This window comes from Dromaius novaehollandiae, chromosome 8, assembly GCF_036370855.1.
Source record: "Dromaius novaehollandiae isolate bDroNov1 chromosome 8, bDroNov1.hap1, whole genome shotgun sequence".
NCBI classification, from domain to species: domain Eukaryota; kingdom Metazoa; phylum Chordata; class Aves; order Casuariiformes; family Dromaiidae; genus Dromaius; species Dromaius novaehollandiae.
In genome coordinates this window covers 43,165,491-43,183,847 of record NC_088105.1, presented here as the reverse complement: position 1 = coordinate 43,183,847, position 18,357 = coordinate 43,165,491, and the positions used below count along the sequence as shown (strand labels likewise).

The 18,357-nt window shown below is 59.9% G+C and overlaps 1 long non-coding RNA gene across 1 annotated transcript; it reads right to left on the bottom strand.

Annotated features, from left to right (window-relative positions):
• Positions 1 to 13,809: 13,809 nt before the first annotated feature.
• LOC135329079 (uncharacterized) lies at positions 13,810 to 16,782 on the bottom strand. The gene is made up of 3 exons (XR_010390306.1): positions 16,237 to 16,782; positions 15,881 to 16,044; positions 13,810 to 15,470 (listed from the first exon to the last, which is right to left on the bottom strand). It is a non-coding gene; the product is annotated as an uncharacterized LOC135329079 (long non-coding RNA).
• Between the last annotated feature and the right edge of the window lie 1,575 nt (positions 16,783 to 18,357).

The window sequence follows — 18,357 nt, the reverse complement described above, 5'->3', positions numbered from 1 at the left end:
ATGCTGGCCTCACAGGCGACGACCAAAATGAACCACCGGATCCCCAGGTCTTGCTGCTTCTCTTCGAGATGTCCCCCTTCGGTGGGCTACCCTGCCAAACAAACCAAAAAGACTGCCGAGGCCGCGAGGGTACCAGATTTTCAGACCGCTTCTCCGAGGCTTTCGGGGTGACTGACGTCACCGCTTCGCTTCACGTTACTCACAGCTACCTTCGTCTATTACTTAGGGCTAAACCTGTTTCTGTTTGCAGAGGGGCTTGTTGCTTGTTTAAACTTGACATATAGTCCATAACCTGCTCTGCATGCTCCCTAGTCCCTTCTGCTTTTGCAACACTTGTGGTAATTCAAGGCGGTAATTAAGAGTCCCCATTGCCCCATAGGCTGGAGCGAGACATTGCTGCTGCTCTGAGGAGGTGCCTAAAAGCCACGCTGTTTTCGCTAGCATCACTGGGGCTTCCCAGAGCCCATCGGTGTTCTCTTTGGCTCTTCCCGAGCCTTTTAGGTTTTTTAGGCTATTCCTTAGCCCTCCATTTTAGGGCAATGTTCTCCTTAAGCACTGCGCACAGCACGATTATCCCAGATCAGCCACATCGTGCACACACAGAGGCTTCTGAGAGGCGGCTCAGAAGAAAAGAGAGAAAAGTCTCTTTGTCATCCGCACATTCACCCGTCAACACTCTTCACCAGGAAGTGCTGTAAGTTCCTGTTTCTCTAAAGCGGGACTGAGTCGAGGCGGAGACGCACATCGCACCCCATCTTTGTTAGAACGCCTCACTGCTGCGGGCACTGGGTCTGGCAGCAGTTTGAGGAATGTTTGGGGCCTTGCACAGAGTGCAGGGGAAGGTCTGGAGTCAGTGACAACATTGCGGCAGGGCTCGGAGGCGTTTTGGGGCCTGTGGGGGTGTTGGGGCAGGATTTGTGGGTGGTTTAGTGGGTGGTTTAATGGCTCTGGGGGGGCTGGTTGCAGGAAGGGTGGGACTCTGCGGGGCCCTCAGGGCAGGGGTGCCATCCCAGATGCGTAGTGAGCACACAGGGGTGCCCTACGTGGCTCTCAGCTCGGCGGGAGCAGCCACCGGTCTCCCACCCCACCAGACAGGGGAGCGGGGCGGGGGGGGGGGGGAGGAGAGGAGGTGGAGGGATCTATGAGCTCGCAGAGAACGCCAGAGGAGGCAGCAGGGAACTCCCCAAGGACCCCGCGTCCCAGACGAGAGGAGGCATCAGGCTGCCGTGCCGCTGCTAGAGACATCCAGACCCCCGCGCAGACACCCCCCCCACACTCCTCCAGGCTGCGTCCGCAGGGGCGAGCGCACGCCCCGGCCCGCGCTGGGGAGGAACCGGGGCCCTACAGGCGACACACGCAAAAGGGAGAGTCAGAGCCGCGCTCCGGCAGACCCGGCGCCGCGCAGACCCGGCGCGGCGCGGCGCGGCCCCCGGCCCGACTCCCCCCCCCCGCCCCGCCGCCTCCACGCAGCGACGGCCCCGGCTGGCAGGACACAGCCCGACACCCGCGGCCACCCGAAGGCGCACGCTCGCCTCACCTCGCCTCACCGCGGCCCCCACATGCTCGACTCCAGCCCGCCTCTGCCCTCGCCCGCCGCCGTCCAGCGAAAACACCCGCCCTGCTCGCCGCCATCTTGCCCGCCGCCGCACCGCGCGTGCGCCGGCCGCCCAGGGCTCGCGCCGCCGCACCGCGCGTGCGCCGGCCGCCCAGGGCTCGCGCCGCCGCACCGCGCGTGCGCCGGCCGCCCAGGGCTCGCGCCGCCGCACCGCGCGTGCGCCGGCCCAGGACCGCGCGAGAGGGGCGGGGGGAGCGCAGCGCGAGGGGCGGGGGGAGCGCAGCGCGAGGGGCGGGGGGAGCGCAGCGCGAGGCAGCCCAGACCCGCAATGGCCCCACCCTCGCGTGGTCGCAGCGCCGCGCTGCAGCCGGCCGGCTCCCGCGCGCCAACCGCAGCCCGCCGCGCCACCCCGGCGCTCAGGCCGAGCAGCGAGCGCCCCGAGGCTGCTCTGCCCGCGCCCGAGAGAGCGGCGGGCTTCAGCGAGCAGGCGCTGGGGCTGCCCCGGGGAGAGAGCGCCGCGGAGCAGCTCCGAGACGGCACTGCCCGTCCCCGCGCCCCCAGGAAGCACCGAGAAGGAAAAGCCCTCTCGGGAAAAGCGCTCCCGGTCCGTGAGCACCGGGCAGGGGGCACGAGCGCGGCCCCTGCGCTTACCCGTCCCCGAGAGAGCGCAGAGTAGCGGCCAACGCGGCGACCGGCAGCGCGCACGTGTGCGCCGGCTGCCCGCAACGGTCTCCGTACGCAGCGGTGGCCGCCGGCGGCTGCAGTGCTGCCTTGTCGACACGCGAGGGCAGCCGTGAGCGCGCCGGAACGCAATGCGCATGCGCGCCCCCCCTCCCGCGTGCAGTGCCGCCTTTCAGACACGCGAGGGCAGCAAGGAGCAGGGCGCAGCGCTTTCCTGCCCCCCTTGCACAATACTCGCTAGGCAAAAGTGGCTTGGGCTCCTCCCGAACGCTTACCTGGCTTCATTACTACAGCTATTAGGAACCGAAGTGCATAGCCTTCTAGCAAAGGGAACGACCGTCTTTTCAAAACTTCCCGCGACTCCCCAGAATTGTCACTGCCTTGCATCAGCAGCCAGCTTCTTCCAACCCAGCCGCAAGAAACATTTTGCCTTCCCGGCAGAACTTTCTGCTCCCCGGGGGGTCCAAAGGAAACCCGTCACTCACTACTGTCTGTCAAAACGTACCGGAAGCCCTCAAATACAGGACAAGACGCCTTCTCTAAGGAAGCTGACTACTAGGTCTGCTTCACGGCAGCTTCTCCCCAGTATCAGGCTCCACTCAATAAACAAAATAGGACGAGAAACGTCTTAATCTGCTCCAAGTGCTTTCGTATAAGAGAACAACATCAAAACGAGGTATTATTGCATTTAGCCTCCACTACACGTGCTACCCCAGCGCCACGGACTTGCTTTAAAGCATCAGTGACGTACGCGGTCTGGCAGTAATTAATATTCACAGAATGAATATGCACTCGATCGAGTACGGGTGTTCATAAAAAGCTTTGCCAGTGCGTCGCTAGGTAACAAACCTAGACAAGCAGCTATTTGCCCTGATCCTTCGGCTTACATTTCTTCTGCCGGATGTAGTCAAACGTACCTGCATGCAGTGGCCTTGCGAGGCAGTGACACGGTGTCCGTGGGGTGGCTGTTCCAGGGTCTCTCGGGCTGTTCCAGGGTCCTCGGACAGCAACGGTGCTGGTCGACTTTCCCTTGCGCTGCACAGCAGGACAGCTCCGCACCGTGCCCTCCCAGCACCGCCAGTCCTCCCAGCAGCTGCCTAACCGGCCCCAATCCTGAGCAAAGCTACGACCCCCAGGAGCCCGCAGCACCCCTCCTACTCTTCCCGCCCTCCCCATTTCCAAGAGGGACAGCCCCAGCCCCCGGGGACAACCCTGCCTGGTCACGCTGCTGTCCGAAAAGCGGATTCGTTGCCCGCTGTGCACTAAGCCAATAATGACACGCTCAGGAGAGACATTTGCTTATTTATTTCAGAGTTGTGCAAGCCTGGCTGCTCGGTGTTTTCCCCACAAATCAAGCGCAACTTCCCCCCCCCGCCCCGGCTTTCCAAGTAGCATTTATACAAGTTGCAAGGTTTGCAACTTTCCCTCTTACACCGGTTGGTTAGTGATTTACATACAATTCTAATATTGCTTACACACCATTTTAAAACTACGCATGCTCAGGGGAGGGGTCTTCACCCGGGCACAGGTCTTTCTGACCTATGGGCGTGATTTTCTTGTATTATAATGAGGACAGTTCAGTTCGGGGATACCTCGAATTCCTTTGCTAAATCGGCAACGTCTACATAGAAAACAAAACATTTTGATTTACTATTTCTTTAAGGCTTTAGCACTTCTAGCATGGCCTTGATTAAAGAATTATTTCCTCCCAGGAAATGGGGGGGGGGGGGGTTCCTCCTCATCTGCCTAGTTTAAACAGCAGGAACACTCTTTCTGAGCTTCCAAGGTTGTCTTGCAACACCATCGGAGATGGAAAACACTTCCTGCCCTGTACTGGGGAAAAACAGGGGCATTCCACTGTCCCCCGTGACCTGTGGGGACTCAGGCGTGAGTGACACATGTCCAGTAAGGAACAGACCCAGCGGGCACTACAGCTCCTGGCCTGCCACGCGGCCACCCGCTGGGAACCCCGCTGGCAGGGACCTGCCGCCGCCGCCCCCCCCGCGGGGCCACCTCGAGAGGCGCAGCATGGTCACCCAGTAGCCCCGCCTGAGAAGACTACACCTCCCAGCATACCGTGCACGCGAGAAGGGCGGCCCGGAAGCCCAGTGCCGGAAGACTACTGCTCCCGGCATGCCATGCCAAGCAACATGGCCGCCCGGAAGCCCAGTGCCGGAAGACTACCGCTCCCAGCATGCCGCGCTCAGAACAAACAGGCCCCACCGGAAGCCCAGTGCCGGAATACTACTGCTCCCGGCATGCCGCGCCGAAAGCTACGGCTCCCCGCATTCCCGCACCCCAACTCCCGCCCCCCACCCGCAGCGCTGGGGCACCTTTGACCTTCGGCACATTCCGTTCCTTTCCGTCCCGCCCCCCTTCCCCTTCCCCCCTGTCCCCCCGGAAACGGCCGCAGAGCCCCGAGCGCGGCCCCGCCGGCCCCACCACCGGCCCGGGGCTCCCCCGACATCCCCGCGACCGGCCCCGCCTCAGCTCCGACACTGCCCCCGCCCCTCCACGACCCTCCTCCCCCCGCTCCCCGACACGCTCCCGAGCTGACACAGGAGACCCCCCGCCCCCCCCGCGCTCCTCCGACCGCGCAGTAAACCGCACCACAGCCCCGGCGCACCCCCTTCCTCCCCCCGCCTCCGTGGCCCCGGGACGCTCCCAGCCGCCGGGACCCCCGGCACATGCGGGACCCCCAGCCTGCAGTGCGCCTCCCCCGGCCCCGCTCACCTCCTCTGCGGGGCGGCCGCCAGGCTGGTCCCGAAGGGCCGTGCTCCGTGGCAGCTCCGCTGCCCAGCTCCTGCCCCAGCACCAGCTCCCCCCAACTGCAGCCCCAGCCCCCAAATGTGGGCCTGCCCTTGCCATCAGCCCCACCTGGGGCCTGTCCTGCCACCCAGCTCCCCCTGGCATTCATCCCAGCCCCAGGGCCCGCAGCTGTGGGCCTGCAGGAACTGGGCAGGGGGCCTGGCCATCAGCCCCTTCAGGGACAGCTGGGGCTGCCAGGGCAGCAGAGGCACCCCCACTCTCCTGACAGCAGCTTGCTGAGAGCTGAAGGGAGAGCCCTGCCTGGGGTGTAGAGTGCGGAAAGGGGAGTATGCGGAGCACAAAAGAACAAATCGAGAGCTCTGGGTGCAACACAAGTCAAGAAAAAAAAAAAAAAAAAAAAAAGAACAACGATAGAGCAAACAGAGTGACTCGGGGGGCACCAAAAGGAGGGCCCTGGGGCACACCCAGAAGCACCCAGAAAACTCCAGGACAGGAGAAAAAGCTAAACAGAGACCTCTGCGGCGTGCCGCAAAACACACACGGGGCCACGGGGCGCACCGAAAGGCACGCAGAGGGCTCGGGGGCAACCCAGAATGTGAACTGAGGGGTCCTGAGGGCATCAGAGGGCAAGTGCAGGGCTCTGGGGCAGACCAAAATACAGAGGAAGGGCCTTGGCGCACACCAGAGGGGTCACCAGGCACGCCGCAGGGCTCAACGCGGCTGACAGGATGGCGCCTGCAGGCTGCCCCAGGCACACGAGCGACACTGCGGAGTGCCAAAAGCAAATCCGGGAGCGGTTCGGGGACCTCACGCAGCCCTGGAGGGGCTCTGGCAGCCCTCGCGATGAGGGGAAACACCCCCAAGAGCCCCGAGGGTCCAGGCAACGCAAGGGAAATTCCCCGCAGCTCTGGGAACAGCACCGGGCTCCCTGGCAAGTGCAGGCACTCCCAAGTACATGGGACTCGGGGACCAGCTCCCAGCCCCGGACACAATGCATAACCTCCTGCCTCAGGCATCGTGTTCAGGCAAACCGCCCTGGAGCTCGGCACCAGCGTGCCTCCCCTTACCTACGATATCCAAAGAGTCACCGCCGCACCAGCGTCTGTCCGTACGTACGTCCGTCGGGGAAGGGTCAGCTCCTGCCCCTGCCCTCGACATGGCAGGTGTCCGAGTAGCCTCCCCCCAGTGCTTTTTCCTTCAGGGCTAGGATTCCGCTCGGAGAGCTTAGAGGAAAATGCCTGATCCCGCCTGCCTGCACTTCTGCCCCAACCCAGGCCAGAGCCCCTCAGGTTACTTAGTCCTCAGCGCTGCCTCGGGGAGGCCAAAATAACTGCTAACGGTCATTAGCCATACTTACCCTAGTTACCCGTGCCAGAACGCCTCCTCCTGTAGCAGTTCCTGGTGATATCGAGGGGCCGCTGCATTCTGGCTTCCTTGTTTCATCCCGTCCCTTCGGTATTAACCGCAAGCAAACGCTCGTCCGTCTCTTCTCCTCGTCAGCATTTGCTGTCCTTGGTTCCACCTCTGTAAGGAAGCGATAAACTCGCGTTTTACTTCCAGTGAAACGCTTAGGTTTACGCATGATCTTTTTCTCTTTACCCTGTTTTCTTTTCCCCCCTTTTTTTTCTTTTTTTCTTCTTCTTTTCCTTAAGGGAAAGGTCTTAATACGGCACTTTGCACCATACGTTGCAGGGTAAACGGTCTGGAAACGTTACACACAGCAATTAGGGCTAGGTTATTAGGCAGGCGGGCACGTCGCCTAATACCTTCCTAACGCCATCTTCCACGAAACCTTATTTTTATTCCGCTTCAGTGTTATTGTTACTGTTCGCAAACCCTCGTATGCACGCGCTTAACCGACAACTCTCTCGGTCTTTAACTACGTGGAGGAACGACAGCCCTCGATTTGCCTGTCTCCCTTTCAGACCTATTACCTTTTTGAGACTGCTCCTAGCTTCCTCTTACTCTTGCATGCTGGCCTCACAGGCGACGACCAAAACGAACAACTGCATCGCTAGGTCTAGCCCCCTCTCTTCAAGATGTGCCCCTTCGCGGCTTACGTTTCTTGGTCTCTTCAACTTCAGCCGTGGCAATTAATCTAAAAAAGTAAGTATGACATCTATTCCTTTCCGTAGCTGCGTGTACGATAACAAAACAAAAGAGAAACAGCCAAAGCAAAGCTAAGGCAGATACAGGCAACAGCAGCCACAGGGCAGGAACGGGTTACTCAGTCCTCAGCGCCGCCTCGGGGAGGCCGAAATAACTGCTAACGGTCATTAGCCATACTTACCCTAGTTACCCGTGCCAGAACGCCGCCTCCTGTAGCAGTTCCTGGTGATATCGAGGGGCCGCTGCATTCTGGCTTCCTTGTTTCATCCCGTCCCTTCGGTATTAACTGCAAGCAAACGCTCGTCCGTCTCTTCTCCTCGTCAGCATTTGCTGTCCTTGGTTCCATCTCTGTAAGGAAGCGATAAACTCGCGTTTTACTTCCAGTGAAACGCTTAGGTTTATGCATGATCTTTTTCTCTTTACCCTGTTTTCTTTTGTCCCCTTTTTTTTCTTTTTTTCTTCTTCTTTTCCTTAAGGGAAAGGTCTTAATACGGCACTTTGCACCACACGTTGCAGGGTAAACGGTCTGGAAACGTTACACACAGCAATTAGGGCTAGGTTATTAGGCAGGCGGGCACGTCGCCTAATACCTTCCTAACGCCATCTTCCACGAAACCTTATTTTTATTCCGCTTCAGTGTTATTGTTACTGTTCGCAAACCCTCGTATGCATGCGCTTAACCGACAACTCTCTCGGTCTTTAACTACGTGGAGGAACGACAGCCCTCGATTTGCCTGTCTCCCTTTCAGACCTATTACCTTTTTGAGACTGCTCCTAGCTTCCTCTTACTCTTGCATGCTGGCCTCACAGGCGACGACCAAAACGAACAACTGCATCGCTAGGTCTAGCCCCCTCTCTTCAAGATGTGCCCCTTCGCGGCTTACGTTTCTTGGTCTCTTCAACTTCAGCCGTGGCAATTAATCTAAAAAAGTAAGTATGACATCTATTCCTTTCCGTAGCTGCGTGTACGATAACAAAACAAAAGAGAAACAGCCAAAGCAAAGCTAAGGCAGATACAGGCAACAGCAGCCACAGGGCAGGAACGGGTTACTCAGTCCTCAGCGCTGCCTCGGGGAGGCCGAAATAACTGCTAACGGTCATTAGCCATACTTACCCTAGTTACCCGTGCCAGAACGCCTCCTCCTGTAGCAGTTCCTGGTGATATCGAGGGGCCGCTGCATTCTGGCTTCCTTGTTTCATCCCGTCCCTTCGGTATTAACCGCAAGCAAACGCTCGTCCGTCTCTTCTCCTCGTCAGCATTTGCTGTCCTTGGTTCCATCTCTGTAAGGAAGCGATAAACTCGCGTTTTACTTCCAGTGAAACGCTTAGGTTTATGCATGATCTTTTTCTCTTTACCCTGTTTTCTTTTCCCCCCTTTTTTTTCTTTTTTTCTTCTTCTTTTCCTTAAGGGAAAGGTCTTAATACGGCACTTTGCACCATACGTTGCAGGGTAAACGGTCTGGAAACGTTACACACAGCAATTAGGGCTAGGTTATTAGGCAGGCGGGCACGTCGCCTAATACCTTCCTAACGCCATCTTCCACGAAACCTTATTTTTATTCCGCTTCAGTGTTATTGTTACTGTTCGCAAACCCTCGTATGCATGCGCTTAACCGACAACTCTCTCGGTCTTTAACTACGTGGAGGAACGACAGCCCTCGATTTGCCTGTCTCCCTTTCAGACCTATTACCTTTTTGAGACTGCTCCTAGCTTCCTCTTACTCTTGCATGCTGGCCTCACAGGCGACGACCAAAATGAACCACCGGATCCCCAGGTCTTGCTGCTTCTCTTCGAGATGTCCCCCTTCGGTGGGCTACCCTGCCAAACAAACCAAAAAGACTGCCGAGGCCGCGAGGGTACCAGATTTTCAGACCGCTTCTCCGAGGCTTTCGGGGTGACTGACGTCACCGCTTCGCTTCACGTTACTCACAGCTACCTTCGTCTATTACTTAGGGCTAAACCTGTTTCTGTTTGCAGAGGGGCTTGTTGCTTGTTTAAACTTGACATATAGTCCATAACCTGCTCTGCATGCTCCCTAGTCCCTTCTGCTTTTGCAACACTTGTGGTAATTCAAGGCGGTAATTAAGAGTCCCCATTGCCCCATAGGCTGGAGCGAGACATTGCTGCTGCTCTGAGGAGGTGCCTAAAAGCCACGCTGTTTTCGCTAGCATCACTGGGGCTTCCCAGAGCCCATCGGTGTTCTCTTTGGCTCTTCCCGAGCCTTTTAGGTTTTTTAGGCTATTCCTTAGCCCTCCATTTTAGGGCAATGTTCTCCTTAAGCACTGCGCACAGCACGATTATCCCAGATCAGCCACATCGTGCACACACAGAGGCTTCTGAGAGGCGGCTCAGAAGAAAAGAGAGAAAAGTCTCTTTGTCGTCCGCACATTCACCCGTCAACACTCTTCACCAGGAAGTGCTCTAAGTTCCTGTTTCTCTAAAGCGGGACTGAGTCGAGGCGGAGACGCACATCGCACCCCATCTTTGTTAGAACGCCTCACTGCTGCGGGCACTGGGTCTGGCAGCAGTTTGAGGAATGTTTGGGGCCTTGCACAGAGTGCAGGGGAAGGTCTGGAGTCAGTGACAACATTGCGGCAGGGCTCGGAGGCGTTTTGGGGCCTGTGGGGGTGTTGGGGCAGGATTTGTGGGTGGTTTAGTGGGTGGTTTAATGGCTCTGGGGGGGCTGGTTGCAGGAAGGGTGGGACTCTGCGGGGCCCTCAGGGCAGGGGTGCCATCCCAGATGCGTAGTGAGCACACAGGGGTGCCCTACGTGGCTCTCAGCTCGGCGGGAGCAGCCACCGGTCTCCCACCCCACCAGACAGGGGAGCGGGGCGGGGGGGGGGGGAGGAGAGGAGGTGGAGGGATCTATGAGCTCGCAGAGAACGCCAGAGGAGGCAGCAGGGAACTCCCCAAGGACCCCGCGTCCCAGACGAGAGGAGGCATCAGGCTGCCGTGCCGCTGCTAGAGACATCCAGACCCCCGCGCAGACACCCCCCCCACACTCCTCCAGGCTGCGTCCGCAGGGGCGAGCGCACGCCCCGGCCCGCGCTGGGGAGGAACCGGGGCCCTACAGGCGACACACGCAAAAGGGAGAGTCAGAGCCGCGCTCCGGCAGACCCGGCGCCGCGCACACCCGGCGCGGCGCGGCGCGGCGCGGCCCCCGGCCCGACTCCCCCCCCCCGCCCCGCCGCCTCCACGCAGCGACGGCCCCGGCTGGCAGGACACAGCCCGACACCCGCGGCCACCCGAAGGCGCACGCTCGCCTCACCTCGCCCCACCGCGGCCCCCACATGCTCGACTCCAGCCCGCCTCTGCCCTCGCCCGCCGCCGTCCAGCGAAAACACCCGCCCTGCTCGCCGCCATCTTGCCCGCCGCCGCACCGCGCGTGCGCCGGCCGCCCAGGGCTCGCGCCGCCGCACCGCGCGTGCGCCGGCCGCCCAGGGCTCGCGCCGCCGCACCGCGCGTGCGCCGGCCGCCCAGGGCTCGCGCCGCCGCACCGCGCGTGCGCCGGCCGCCCAGGGCTCGCGCCGCCGCACCGCGCGTGCGCCGGCCGCCCAGGGCTCGCGCCGCCGCACCGCGCGTGCGCCGGCCCAGGACCGCGCGAGAGGGGCGGGGGGAGCGCGAGGGGCGGGGGGAGCGCAGCGCGAGGGGCGGGGGGAGCGCAGCGCGAGGGGCGGGGGGAGCGCAGCGCGAGGGGCGGGGGGAGCGCAGCGCGAGGCAGCCCAGACCCGCAATGGCCCCACCCTCGCGTGGTCGCAGCGCCGCGCTGCAGCCGGCCGGCTCCCGCGCGCCAACCGCAGCCCGCCGCGCCACCCCGGCGCTCAGGCCGAGCAGCGAGCGCCCCGAGGCTGCTCTGCCCGCGCCCGAGAGAGCGGCGGGCTTCAGCGAGCAGGCGCTGGGGCTGCCCCGGGGAGAGAGCGCCGCGGAGCAGCTCCGAGACGGCACTGCCCGTCCCCGCGCCCCCAGGAAGCACCGAGAAGGAAAAGCCCTCTCGGGAAAAGCGCTCCCGGTCCGTGAGCACCGGGCAGGGGGCACGAGCGCGGCCCCTGCGCTTACCCGTCCCCGAGAGAGCGCAGAGTAGCGGCCAACGCGGCGACCGGCAGCGCGCACGTGTGCGCCGGCTGCCCGCAACGGTCTCCGTACGCAGCGGTGGCCGCCGGCGGCTGCAGTGCTGCCTTGTCGACACGCGAGGGCAGCCGTGAGCGCGCCCCCCTCCCGCGTGCAGTGCCGCCTTTCAGACACGCGAGGGCAGCAAGGAGCAGGGCGCAGCGCTTTCCTGCCCCCCTTGCACAATACTCGCTAGGCAAAAGTGGCTTGGGCTCCTCCCGAACGCTTACCTGGCTTCATTACTACAGCTATTAGGAACCGAAGTGCATAGCCTTCTAGCAAAGGGAACGACCGTCTTTTCAAAACTTCCCGCGACTCCCCAGAATTGTCACTGCCTTGCATCAGCAGCCAGCTTCTTCCAACCCAGCCGCAAGAAACATTTTGCCTTCCCGGCAGAACTTTCTGCTCCCCGGGGGGTCCAAAGGAAACCCGTCACTCACTACTGTCTGTCAAAACGTACCGGAAGCCCTCAAATACAGGACAAGACGCCTTCTCTAAGGAAGCTGACTACTAGGTCTGCTTCACGGCAGCTTCTCCCCAGTATCAGGCTCCACTCAATAAACAAAATAGGACGAGAAACGTCTTAATCTGCTCCAAGTGCTTTCGTATAAGAGAACAACATCAAAACGAGGTATTATTGCATTTAGCCTCCACTACACGTGCTACCCCAGCGCCACGGACTTGCTTTAAAGCATCAGTGACGTACGCGGTCTGGCAGTAATTAATATTCACAGAATGAATACGCACTCGATCGAGTACGGGTGTTCATAAAAAGCTTTGCCAGTGCGTCGCTAGGTAACAAACCTAGACAAGCAGCTATTTGCCCTGATCCTTCGGCTTACATTTCTTCTGCCGGATGTAGTCAAACGTACCTGCATGCAGTGGCCTTGCGAGGCAGTGACACGGTGTCCGTGGGGTGGCTGTTCCAGGGTCTCTCGGGCTGTTCCAGGGTCCTCGGACAGCAACGGTGCTGGTCGACTTTCCCTTGCGCTGCACAGCAGGACAGCTCCGCACCGTGCCCTCCCAGCACCGCTACTCCTCCCAGCAGCTGCCTAACCGGCCCCAATCCTGAGCAAAGCTACGACCCCCAGGAGCCCGCAGCACCCCTCCTACTCTTCCCGCCTTCCCCATTTCCAAGAGGGACAGCCCCAGCCCCCGGGGACAACCCTGCCTGGTCACGCTGCTGTCCAAAAAGCGGATTCGTTGCCCGCTGTGCACTAAGCCAATAATGACACGCTCAGGAGAGACATTTGCTTATTTATTTCAGAGTTGTGCAAGCCTGGCTGCTCGGTGTTTTCCCCACAAATCAAGCACAACTTCCCCCCCCCGCCCCGGCTTTCCAAGTAGCATTTATACAAGTTGCAAGGTTTGCAACTTTCCCTCTTACACCGGTTGGTTAGTGATTTACATACAATTCTAATATTGCTTACACACCATTTTAAAACTACGCATGCTCAGGGGAGGGGTCTTCACCCGGGCACAGGTCTTTCTGACCTATGGGCGTGATTTTCTTGTATTATAATGAGGACAGTTCAGTTCGGGGATACCTCGAATTCCTTTGCTAAATTGGCAACGTCTACATAGAAAACAAAACATTTTGATTTACTATTTCTTTAAGGCTTTAGCACTTCTAGCATGGCCTTGATTAAAGAATTATTTCCTCCCAGGAAATGGGGGGGGGGGGGGTTTCCTCCTCATCTGCCTAGTTTAAACAGCAGGAACACTCTTTCTGAGCTTCCAAGGTTGTCTTGCAACACCATCGGAGATGGAAAACACTTCTTGCCCTGTACCGGGGAAAAACAGGGGCATTCCACTGTCCCCCGTGACCTGTGGGGACTCAGGCGTGAGTGACACATGTCCAGTAAGGAACAGACCCAGCGGGCACTACAGCTCCTGGCCTGCCACGCGGCCACCCGCTGGGAACCCCGCTGGCAGGGACCTGCCGCCGCCGCCCCCCCCGCGGGGCCACCTCGAGAGGCGCAGCATGGTCACCCAGTAGCCCCGCCTGAGAAGACTACACCTCCCAGCATACCGTGCACGCGAGAAGGGCGGCCCGGAAGCCCAGTGCCGGAAGACTACTGCTCCCGGCATGCCATGCCAAGCAACATGGCCGCCCGGAAGCCCAGTGCCGGAAGACTACCGCTCCCAGCATGCCGCGCTCAGAACAAACAGGCCCCACCGGAAGCCCAGTGCCGGAAGACTACTGCTCCCGGCATGCCGCGCCGAAAGCTACGGCTCCCCGCATTCCCGCACCCCAACTCCCGCCCCCCACCCGCAGCGCTGGGGCACCTTTGACCCTCGGCACATTCCGTTCCTTTCCGTCCCGCCCCCCTTCCCCTTCCCCCCTGTCCCCCCGGAAACGGCCGCAGAGCCCCGAGCGCGGCCCCGCCGGCCCCACCACCGGCCCGGGGCTCCCCCGACATCCCCGCGACCGGCCCCGCCTCAGCTCCGACACTGCCCCCGCCCCTCCACGACCCTCCTCCCCCCGCTCCCCGACACGCTCCCGAGCTGACACAGGAGACCCCCCCCCCCCCGCGCTCCTCCGACCGCGCAGTAAACCGCACCACAGCCCCGGCGCACCCCCTTCCTCCCCCCGCCTCCGTGGCCCCGGGACGCTCCCAGCCGCCGGGACCCCCGGCACATGCGGGACCCCCAGCCTGCAGTGCGCCTCCCCCGGCCCCGCTCACCTCCTCTGCGGGGCGGCCGCCGGGCTGGTCCCGAAGGGCCGTGCTCCGTGGCAGCTCCGCTGCCCAGCTCCTGCCCCAGCGCCAGCTCCCCCCAACTGCAGCCCCAGCCCCCAAATGTGGGCCTGCCCTTGCCATCAGCCCCACCTGGGGCCTGTCCTGCCACCCAGCTCCCCCTGGCATTCATCCCAGCCCCAGGGCCCGCAGCTGTGGGCCTGCAGGAACTGGGCAGGGGGCCTGGCCATCAGCCCCTTCAGGGACAGCTGGGGCTGCCAGGGCAGCAGAGGCACCCCCACTCTCCTGACAGCAGCTTGCTGAGAGCTGAAGGGAGAGCCCTGCCTGGGGTGTAGAGTGCGGAAAGGGGAGTATGCGGAGCACAAAAGAACAAATCGAGAGCTCTGGGTGCAACACAAGTCAAGAAAAAAAAAAAAAAAAAAAAAAAGAACAACGATAGAGCAAACAGAGTGACTCGGGGGGCACCAAAAGGAGGGCCCTGGGGCACACCCAGAAGCACCCAGAAAACTCCAGGACAGGAGAAAAAGCTAAACAGAGACCTCTGCGGCGTGCCGCAAAACACACACGGGGCCACGGGGCGCACCGAAAGGCACGCAGAGGGCTCGGGGGCAACCCAGAATGTGAACTGAGGGGTCCTGAGGGCATCAGAGGGCAAGTGCAGGGCTCTGGGGCAGACCAAAATACAGAGGAAGGGCCTTGGCGCACACCAGAGGGGTCACCAGGCACGCCGCAGGGCTCAACGCGGCTGACAGGATGGCGCCTGCAGGCTGCCCCAGGCACACGAGCGACACTGCGGAGTGCCAAAAGCAAATCCGGGAGCGGTTCGGGGACCTCACGCAGCCCTGGAGGGGCTCTGGCAGCCCTCGCGATGAGGGGAAACACCCCCAAGAGCCCCGAGGGTCCAGGCAATGCAAGGGAAATTCCCCGCAGCTCTGGGAACAGCACCGGGCTCCCTGGCAAGTGCAGGCACTCCCAAGTACATGGGACTCGGGGACCAGCTCCCAGCCCCGGACACAATGCATAACCTCCTGCCTCAGGCATCGTGTTCAGGCAAACCGCCCTGGAGCTCGGCACCAGCGTGCCTCCCCTTACCTACGATATCCAAAGAGTCACCGCCGCACCAGCGTCTGTCCGTACGTACGTCCGTCGGGGAAGGGTCAGCTCCTGCCCCTGCCCTCGACATGGCAGGTGTCCGAGTAGCCTCCCCCCAGTGCTTTTTCCTTCAGGGCTAGGATTCCGCTCGGAGAGCTTAGAGGAAAATGCCTGATCCCGCCTGCCTGCACTTCTGCCCCAACCCAGGCCAGAGCCCCTCAGGTTACTTAGTCCTCAGCGCTGCCTCGGGGAGGCCAAAATAACTGCTAACGGTCATTAGCCATACTTACCCTAGTTACCCGTGCCAGAACGCCTCCTCCTGTAGCAGTTCCTGGTGATATCGAGGGGCCGCTGCATTCTGGCTTCCTTGTTTCATCCCGTCCCTTCGGTATTAACCGCAAGCAAACGCTCGTCCGTCTCTTCTCCTCATCAGCATTTGCTGTCCTTGGTTCCACCTCTGTAAGGAAGCGATAAACTCGCGTTTTACTTCCAGTGAAACGCTTAGGTTTACGCATGATCTTTTTCTCTTTACCCTGTTTTCTTTTCCCCCCTTTTTTTTCTTTTTTTCTTCTTCTTTTCCTTAAGGGAAAGGTCTTAATACGGCACTTTGCACCATACGTTGCAGGGTAAACGGTCTGGAAACGTTACACACAGCAATTAGGGCTAGGTTATTAGGCAGGCGGGCACGTCGCCTAATACCTTCCTAACGCCATCTTCCACGAAACCTTATTTTTATTCCGCTTCAGTGTTATTGTTACTGTTCGCAAACCCTCGTATGCACGCGCTTAACCGACAACTCTCTCGGTCTTTAACTACGTGGAGGAACGACAGCCCTCGATTTGCCTGTCTCCCTTTCAGACCTATTACCTTTTTGAGACTGCTCCTAGCTTCCTCTTACTCTTGCATGCTGGCCTCACAGGCGACGACCAAAACGAACAACTGCATCGCTAGGTCTAGCCCCCTCTCTTCAAGATGTGCCCCTTCGCGGCTTACGTTTCTTGGTCTCTTCAACTTCAGCCGTGGCAATTAATCTAAAAAAGTAAGTATGACATCTATTCCTTTCCGTAGCTGCGTGTACGATAACAAAACAAAAGAGAAACAGCCAAAGCAAAGCTAAGGCAGATACAGGCAACAGCAGCCACAGGGCAGGAACGGGTTACTCAGTCCTCAGCGCCGCCTCGGGGAGGCCGAAATAACTGCTAACGGTCATTAGCCATACTTACCCTAGTTACCCGTGCCAGAACGCCGCCTCCTGTAGCAGTTCCTGGTGATATCGAGGGGCCGCTGCATTCTGGCTTCCTTGTTTCATCCCGTCCCTTCGGTATTAACCGCAAGCAAACGCTCGTCCGTCTCTTCTCCTCGTCAGCATTTGCTGTCCTTGGTTCCATCTCTGTAAGGAAGCGATAAACTCGCGTTTTACTTCCAGTGAAACGCTTAGGTTTATGCATGATCTTTTTCTCTTTACCCTGTTTTCTTTTTCCCCCTTTTTTTTCTTTTTTTCTTCTTCTTTTCCTTAAGGGAAAGGTCTTAATACGGCACTTTGCACCACACGTTGCAGGGTAAACGGTCTGGAAACGTTACACACAGCAATTAGGGCTAGGTTATTAGGCAGGCGGGCACGTCGCCTAATACCTTCCTAACGCCATCTTCCACGAAACCTTATTTTTATTCCGCTTCAGTGTTATTGTTACTGTTCGCAAACCCTCGTATGCATGCGCTTAACCGACAACTCTCTCGGTCTTTAACTACGTGGAGGAACAACAGCCCTCGATTTGCCTGTCTCCCTTTCAGACCTATTACCTTTTTGAGACTGCTCCTAGCTTCCTCTTACTCTTGCATGCTGGCCTCACAGGCGACGACCAAAATGAACCACCGGATCCCCAGGTCTTGCTGCTTCTCTTCGAGATGTCCCCCTTCGGTGGGCTACCCTGCCAAACAAACCAAAAAGACTGCCGAGGCCGCGAGGGTACCAGATTTTCAGACCGCTTCTCCGAGGCTTTCGGGGTGACTGACGTCACCGCTTCGCTTCACGTTACTCACAGCTACCTTCGTCTATTACTTAGGGCTAAACCTGTTTCTGTTTGCAGAGGGGCTTGTTGCTTGTTTAAACTTGACATATAGTCCATAACCTGCTCTGCATGCTCCCTAGTCCCTTCTGCTTTTGCAACACTTGTGGTAATTCAAGGCGGTAATTAAGAGTCCCCATTGCCCCATAGGCTGGAGCGAGACATTGCTGCTGCTCTGAGGAGGTGCCTAAAAGCCACGCTGTTTTCGCTAGCATCACTGGGGCTTCCCAGAGCCCATCGGTGTTCTCTTTGGCTCTTCCCGAGCCTTTTAGGTTTTTTAGGCTATTCCTTAGCCCTCCATTTTAGGGCAATGTTCTCCTTAAGCACTGCGCACAGCACGATTATCCCAGATCAGCCACATCGTGCACACACAGAGGCTTCTGAGAGGCGGCTCAGAAGAAAAGAGAGAAAAGTCTCTTTGTCATCCGCACATTCACCCGTCAACACTCTTCACCAGGAAGTGCTCTAAGTTCCTGTTTCTCTAAAGCGGGACTGAGTCGAGGCGGAGACGCACATCGCACCCCATCTTTGTTAGAACGCCTCACTGCTGCGGGCACTGGGTCTGGCAGCAGTTTGAGGAATGTTTGGGGCCTTGCACAGAGTGCAGGGGAAGGTCTGGAGTCAGTGACAACATTGCGGCAGGGCTCGGAGGCGTTTTGGGGCCTGTGGGGGTGTTGGGGCAGGATTTGTGGGTGGTTTAGTGGGTGGTTTAATGGCTCTGGGGGGGCTGGTTGCAGGAAGGGTGGGACTCTGCGGGGCCCTCAGGGCAGGGGTGCCATCCCAGATGCGTAGTGAGCACACAGGGGTGCCCTACGTGGCTCTCAGCTCGGCGGGAGCAGCCACCGGTCTCCCACCCCACCAGACAGGGGAGCGGGGCGGGGGGGGGGGGAGGAGAGGAGGTGGAGGGATCTATGAGCTCGCAGAGAACGCCAGAGGAGGCAGCAGGGAACTCCCCAAGGACCCCGCGTCCCAGACGAGAGGAGGCATCAGGCTGCCGTGCCGCTGCTAGAGACATCCAGACCCCCGCGCAGACACCCCCCCCACACTCCTCCAGGCTGCGTCCGCAGGGGCGAGCGCACGCCCCGGCCCGCGCTGGGGAGGAACCGGGGCCCTACAGGCGACACACGCAAAAGGGAGAGTCAGAGCCGCGCTCCGGCAGACCCGGCGCCGCGCACACCCGGCGCGGCGCGGCGCGGCCCCCGGCCCGACTCCCCCCCCCCGCCCCGCCGCCTCCACGCAGCGACGGCCCCGGCTGGCAGGACACAGCCCGACACCCGC